The sequence below is a fragment of the Cucumis melo genome, chromosome 11, assembly GCF_025177605.1.
Source record: "Cucumis melo cultivar AY chromosome 11, USDA_Cmelo_AY_1.0, whole genome shotgun sequence".
NCBI lineage: Eukaryota > Viridiplantae > Streptophyta > Magnoliopsida > Cucurbitales > Cucurbitaceae > Cucumis > Cucumis melo.
The window spans coordinates 8,707,229-8,714,579 of record NC_066867.1 but is presented as its reverse complement, the minus strand read 5'-3'; the positions used below and the strand labels follow the sequence as shown (position 1 = coordinate 8,714,579).

Sequence of the window (7,351 nt, the reverse complement as noted above, 5' to 3'; positions counted from 1 at the left end):
CATTCCCGATGCCAAAAAAGACGTCGGCATAAAGAACGTCGGAAATAAGGGTTTTACCGATGCCATGAACACCGCGTCGGGAGAAACGTCGAGAAAATACTCTTTCCCGACGCATCAAGAAGGCATCGGCTAATAGCTATCGGGAAAACGCAAATTAATTTTGAAAAACAAACTATTCCCGACGTCGTGCACAGTGCGTCGGGAACGACATCGGGAATAGGGGTTTTTCCAGACGCTCCGTAACGCATCGGGAAAACTGTTCAATAAGCGTCAGGAATGCCTCTTTTCCCGACGCCTTTTTGGGGATTTCCCAATGTCGCGGCACTGCGTCGGAAAATCCCCTTTTTAATCGTTTCAGTTCTATATTTTATAGAATCGAAACTGAGAGGGGAAAAGAGAGATCCAAGCGTTTCCGCCGCCGTTCCCCGCTACTGTTCCGTCGCCGTCTGCCACTTTAAGTAAGTGGAAAATTAAAATTTATTTAGTTTAAATTTATGTTTTAGGGTTTTTTTAGGAAAATTGTTTTAGGATTTTCTTTTGGAATATATTTTTGTTTGTTAAATGTATTTTTATATAGAATGTTTGTAATTTGTGGTTGAATTGAAATTTGAATGGTTTAGGGTTATTTATAGTTAAATCGAAAATTGAATTGAGGGGGAGTTTATAGTTAAATGAAAATTGAATGGGATTGAATTGGGGGGAGGGACTTTATAGTTAAATTGAAAATTGAATTGGGGGGGGGGGGGGTTGTAAAGAGTTATGGTTAATTTGAATGAGGGGGTTATGGTTACATTCAAATTTGAAGGGGGGTTTATGTTTTGAATTGAAAATGTAATATGTGTGTTAGGATTTGTTTTGGCTATCCTGCAGTTATGGTAGCCTGTTTGTGTTGAATATTTTTATTGTTGATTTGAGATGGCTATCCTGCAGTTATGGTAACTTTTTGTTTTGAATTTGTTTATGTTTGGGATGACTATCCTGCAGTTATGGTAGCCTTTTTTGTTTTGAATTTGCTGGTTTTAAGGGGTGGTAGTAGGATAGCTTGAAGTATTTTGTTGTTAATAATTAGGTTGTGTTGGCTATCCTGCACTTATGGTAGCCTCTGTAGTTTGGAGGGGTTTGTAGAATGCGAAGATTTTGAAGTATTTTGTTGTTAATGATTAGGTTGCGCATTACCTAACATAGTTTTTAAATTTGTAGTTCTTATTAATTATCCACTTTCATTATATATTTTTGCACGTTACCTAACATAGTTTTTAAATTTGTTGTAGAATCAAATGCTGAAACTCCAATCCCAGCCTACCCCAGAGGGTAGTCAGCCACTCTCTGAGGATGAGATATGCGATCAGGTGTTGGGTAGACGGCCAGGCTACTCAAAAGGCCTTTGTTGGGGACCCAAGCCGAAGGCCCGCAGAACGGCGAGTGCAAGCAGTTCGTCGACATCTTGTTCGCAGTCCACAGAAAAAGAGATTGAATTACAAGCTAAACTTCATGAAGCTTTGGAACGGATTGAAGTACAAGAGAGAAATCACCAAGCATTAGCTTCACAAGTGGAAAGTATGAAAAAGATGATAGAAGAATTAACTCGTGCACAACAGGGATCACCACATGATCCCTAGCTCTGCGGTACGTATATGTCTTTATTATTCTTAAGTTTTTGCAATATATGATTATGTACTAAACTTAGTTATTTTTATATCATTTTTAGGACCGAATGAGTAGAATGACGCGCATACGCACCTCGTTGGGAGACTTTTTCTTTTGTTTCTTTTTTTTTTTTCTATTTTGAGAACTATATTTATTGTAGTGAACTTATTCGTATTATTAATTTTAATTATATTTTTTTAATTTATGTTTGTATATTTCTTAATTTATATTCAATTTGTTTTAATTTAATCCAAAACGTCGGAAATTTTTTTTAAGCAATCCGAACATCATTGTGAATGTTAAAGAAAAATATTATAAGGAAAAAAGTAGAAATAAAATATTTAAAAAATATATAAAAAGGAATTCCCGACGTAAAGAAACGTCGGAAAAGAGGATTTCCCGACGTCGAAAGGTGCGTCGGCATAGTCTGCGTCGGGAAAGAGGTATTCCCGATGCAGACTATGTTGACGCTTATTTCAGTGTCGGGAGAGGCTTTTTCGACGCCGTACCAACACGGCATCGGGAAAGCCTCTCCCGACGCCTTTCTCCCGACGTGCTTTCCGATGCCGTTTTGTACGTCGAGATATCCTTTCCCTACGTACTTTTCATTTTCGCCGACATTTTTTGGCGTCGGGAGTACCCCCGTCTCTTGTAGTGTAAATTTTATATCTTTTTTTTTTTTTTAATTTTTTCTTTTCCTTTCCAAACTTATATAACTTTAACAACCAACAAAATAAATTATCTAAAATTAATGGATTGTAGCATAATTTTAGGAATTTAACTTAAGAATCTAAAATTAATGTATTTTGTATCCTAATAATTAAGTGATGTTAAAACTAATAACATATCTTTAGGGATTGTTCAAATAATATAATATTTTTTTATTTAGTTAAGAATTATTGTTTACAAATACACTGTATTTATGATATGTGATAATTTGTTTGATATTTTTTATCTCAACAAATTCACCGACATGGCAGAATCTTAGGAATCTAATGTTAAGAATGTAAAATTAATGATTTTTCATAAATAATTTAGAAAATAAAAATGTTAAAATTATGAGAATGTAAACTTAAATTATTATGTGTGTTTTTTTGGTAAATAATTTAGAAAATAAAAAAATGATGAGAGTGAGAGGTTGAATTTTGGCATGATTTTAAGGAGGGGTTGAATTTTGAATTTAAACTTAACTAATTTACCAAAGATAATTATTTGCTATGATTTTAGGGAAGGATTGATATATGGTGCGTAAAAAATTGAATCTTTTAGAGATGGATTCGATTTTGAATGTATAATTCCAAAAAGGAAAATATTGAATATTTGATATTCTTTTTTGTTAATTTTTTAATTTTTATCATAATAATTAATTATTGCATTATATAATTTTGAATCTATAATTCGAAAAATAAAAAATTGAATATAATAAGTTATTTTTCGTTAATTTGTTGATTTCTATCGGGATAATTAGGAAATATTGAAACCAATTAAATATGTTTAGGGATCTCAGAAATGATTTAGTTAATAATTATCATAAGTGGGTGTGATATTTTGTTTGATTTTTTGATTTCAACAAATACACTGTATTTGTATATGGACAAGGGTAATTTCGGGCCAAAAAAGTTTTATTTATGTCAGTTAGTTTTGCCAGAAATTATAAAAAAATAACAGTTTGCTATTTTTCTATTTTCTATTCTCATATTTGCTATTTCCACGGATTCTTTTTTTTTTTTTTTTATGTAGCGCCCACGTTTTAATTTGATGTAGTGGTCGGATATTAAGAAGATATAGTAGACTAGGGCGAAGGAAGAAATGTATATGGCATAATCTTATGAATCTAATCTTAAAAAGGCAAGATTAATTATTTTTTGAAAGTAATTTAGACAATAAAGATGTTAAAATTTCGAAAACAATATCATTTCCTCAGTTTTTCGTTCAAATTTTCGTTTCTATGGCCATTAGCGTTCCGCTTGATTGTTAATATGGTCTTTGACGCGTTGCTTCCGTCGAATCTTTTAATTTCGTTTCCCTTAATTCCCCATATCTATCCTAGATAATTAATATTTGCATTGTATTTTTGGCATGATTTTAGGGAGGGTTGAATTTTGAATATAAACTTAACTAATTTACCAAAGATAATTATATGCATTATATTTGCCATGATTTTAGGGAATGATCGGATGTGTTTAAAATTTGAATCTTTTAAATTAATTTTTGTTAATTCTTTAATGTTTTTGTTAATAATTAATTATTGCATTATCTTTGCCATGATTTTAGGAAGAGATTCACTTTTGAATGTATAATTCCAAAAAGGAAAAAATGAATATTTGAAACTCTTTTTCGTTAATTTCTTACTTTTTTTTATCATAACAATTAATTATTACATTATATAATTTTGAATCTATAATACTTTGGATAAAATATTAAATACTTGAAGTTATTTTTGATTAATTTGAAGGTAAAAATCGATATAATTAGAGGATATTGAAACCAAATGAATATGTTTAGAGATCTCTTAAAGAATATAATAATTTTTTGATTTAATTAATAATTATTATAAGTGAATGTGTTTACAAATACACTATAATCATGATATGTGATATTTTATTTGATTTTTCGATCTCACAAAATACACTGTATTTGTATATGAACAATTGTCATCCGTGGAGGGATAATTTCAGACCAAAAAAGTGAAAAAATATTTAAGGAAGTTAGTTTTACCATAAATAAAAAAAAAACAATTTGCTATTTTTCTATTTTCTATTTTTATATTTGTCATTTCCATGTATTCCCCTATTTTATTTTGGGTTTTAACTCATAGGGTTGTTGGGCCCTTGGTTTGGGGTTCGGTAGGCTTATGCCAACCCCATGACTTAAAAAATGAGGTAAATGGAGGGTGCCAAGCTCATGGCTGACCCATGTAAATTTTGCAAATTTTGCAACTATCCCTTTGTTATATTTATGTAAGTTTCCCTAATTATATATATATATATATATAGATTTCCACATATACATATAATCATTAAATCTTCTACATAATTTTCATTTTATAATTTAATTAAATAATACCCACAATTTTTAATTTAATTCAATTTCAACAACACCAAAAATTCATAGCTCAACTTAAATCTCATAACATACAATTTAATCAAAATTTCAACAAACACCACAAACCAAAACCTCTAATTAATTAAATATTCATCAAACAAATATTTGATTAATTTCAAATTTAAACAAAATCAAATAATTCGCATTAAATGAATTCAAAATAACACCCAAGAAATTAAATCTAATTAAATAAATCTAATATAATTAAATCATAAATAATCTTAATTTTTGGGGCATTACATGCGTTACACGAGATAGAGGTGTTCATCGGTCAGTTAGAGTCGGTCTTTTAAAAATACCGACCACGAATCGACCATAATAGGTTTAGTAAAGTGTCAAACCGACCTCCATATCGATGAGTAAGGGTCAATTGATTGATCAGGCCAGATTAACATTTAAAAATATTATTTTGAAAATTTTCGATTTGAAACTTTTCGAAATCGACCCCGATTGATCCCTTTTGTTTTTCGACCTATCGACTTTTGTTTGATTATCAGATACCGTTTTTTGGTTTATCATGCTGACCCCTAGCGCGAGATATATCTAGGTTTCTTTACTTATAAGTATCACATTTCCTCTCTAATTAAGGCAAGCAACCTTTCAACGCCTAAACACCACACTTGTTATTCTCTCTGGATACAAATGACGGAGATAAAACACCAGAACGACGTTTGTTTCCAAACTTCTTTCTCTGCGTGTTTTGCAAGATTTTTGCTATATATTCTCTCAAGTAGTTGGCGACCAGTGCTTGATTTTTTCTCTAAGAGAATCATTTGTTGGGATTAAAGTAAGACTAAACACAATGAGTCTTATAAATAAAGAACCCTTATCTAATACATACAAAGGGACTTAAATTACTTATAACACTTCTACAAGATTATGAATAACAAAGAGATGAGAGACTGACAATGATAATAAATATGTATTGTGTTGATTAATGTAGGCCTGTCGGCCATGGGAATAACAATGTTCAAATAATACATTAAAAAGATACAAAAATGGAAAGTAAAGAATGGTGTCGAGCTGCAGAATGCATGATGTACATTCATTGGCTCTTTTACAAGTTGGGGGAATGGTTAGTGATCTCTAATCTATCTTTAAGCTCTGAACCAAAAGTTGATTGGAGAAGAGGTAAAGGTAGGAAACTTCTACAGAATAGGGAAGGGGTTCTTAGTTTATGTACACTCTCTCTTCCGGTTTAAATGGACAAACGACGACGGAATTAAAATTACCGTCGACAATTCTTTTAAAACAAAAGTAGGGTTTTTCTTTTCTTCTCGATTCTGTCTTTCTTCTCCCAAGATGCAGCCGAGAACATCTGTAGACGACTTCTCTCCCACCAACACCCTCCATCGGCCGCTGCTTCTTCTTCCCAATTCCGATTCAATCGGCCGCCAACCGTCGCAAGTCTCCATTAGCCGCTGTCGGCGGAGTGCCCTCCTATTTTGTTCTTTCTCCAATTCTTCTTTGTAAGTTCAAATTTAATTCCCTTCTTTTTCATTCTTACTTTATTGTCAATTTATCATCCATTTTCATTATTTTGTATTTCCTAGGTCTGTTCTTGTTTCAATTTCGACTTAGGGTTTTGTTTGGATTGATTAGTGTAAATGGAATTTATAAATTTTTGTTTTAATTTTTAGGGCAAACATTTTAGAACCAATGAATTATGATTTTATTTAACAAATAAGTTCACATAATTACTACTCATAATCAACATACAAATTTAATGATTTTTGCTCTTAAAGATATTGCATAAAAGGTTAAGTACTGTTGAATCCAGTTGATGATCATCATGTTTTAGTTACTTTTCTGCTTGGATATAATAAGCATGTATGGTATAAAGTGAATTTTCTTGGAATAAAATTGATCGAAATTTAAGATCTTGAGAAATTTTGATACTTATAGCCTAAAATGTATAATGGTTTCTGGGTTCATTTGCTCGACCAAATCGTGTCTATGAATACTCAAATGCCTCAAGATACAGTTTGTTATAATGTATTGTTTGGAATGAATTGTTATTAGCTTAATTTTTATAATTTTATATTCAAGTATGATTATTAGTTATTTTGTGGAAGAGCTTATAGCAACGAAGGCAGAGGTTGACGGTTTGAAAGAATTAATCAAGCAATTCATGGCGTCACAAGAAGGAACTTCAAAACAGGTATGCACTATTATTTTCTTCATATGACCTTTGTTTGAGCATTTGTTGCTATCATGCAGTTATGGTAGCAACGTAATACATTAAAATTTTAGGGATTGCTTAGATTTACCATTCTTTGAATTTGTTGATATCTTGCAGTTATGGTAGCAATTGAGATGTTTTTAGGAGAGATGTTCTGATTTATTATGCAATTTTACCTAAAATGTAGTGAAATGTAAATGTAGATTTGTTTTCTTGAATGTGGGATGAGAAAATGTAGGATGGTTTTTTTGTTATTGTTTTGGTTACGTAAAGTTTGATTATTTAGTATGAAGTAGTTATGTTTTGGTTGTAGAGAAAGGTTCATGAACATAGGTTTAGATTTGAAGTTTAGATTTGTTTTCTTGGATGTGGGATGAAATATAGTTCTTTTTTTGTAAGTTGTTTTTGTTTTTGATA

General features: G+C 31.2%; 1 long non-coding RNA gene across 1 annotated transcript; it reads left to right on the top strand.

Annotated features, from left to right (window-relative positions):
- On the top strand, positions 1-1,852 carry LOC127144025 (uncharacterized). The gene is made up of 3 exons (XR_007815571.1): positions 1-458; positions 1,272-1,626; positions 1,709-1,852. It is a non-coding gene; the product is annotated as an uncharacterized LOC127144025 (long non-coding RNA).
- Positions 1,853-7,351: the final 5,499 nt, after the last annotated feature.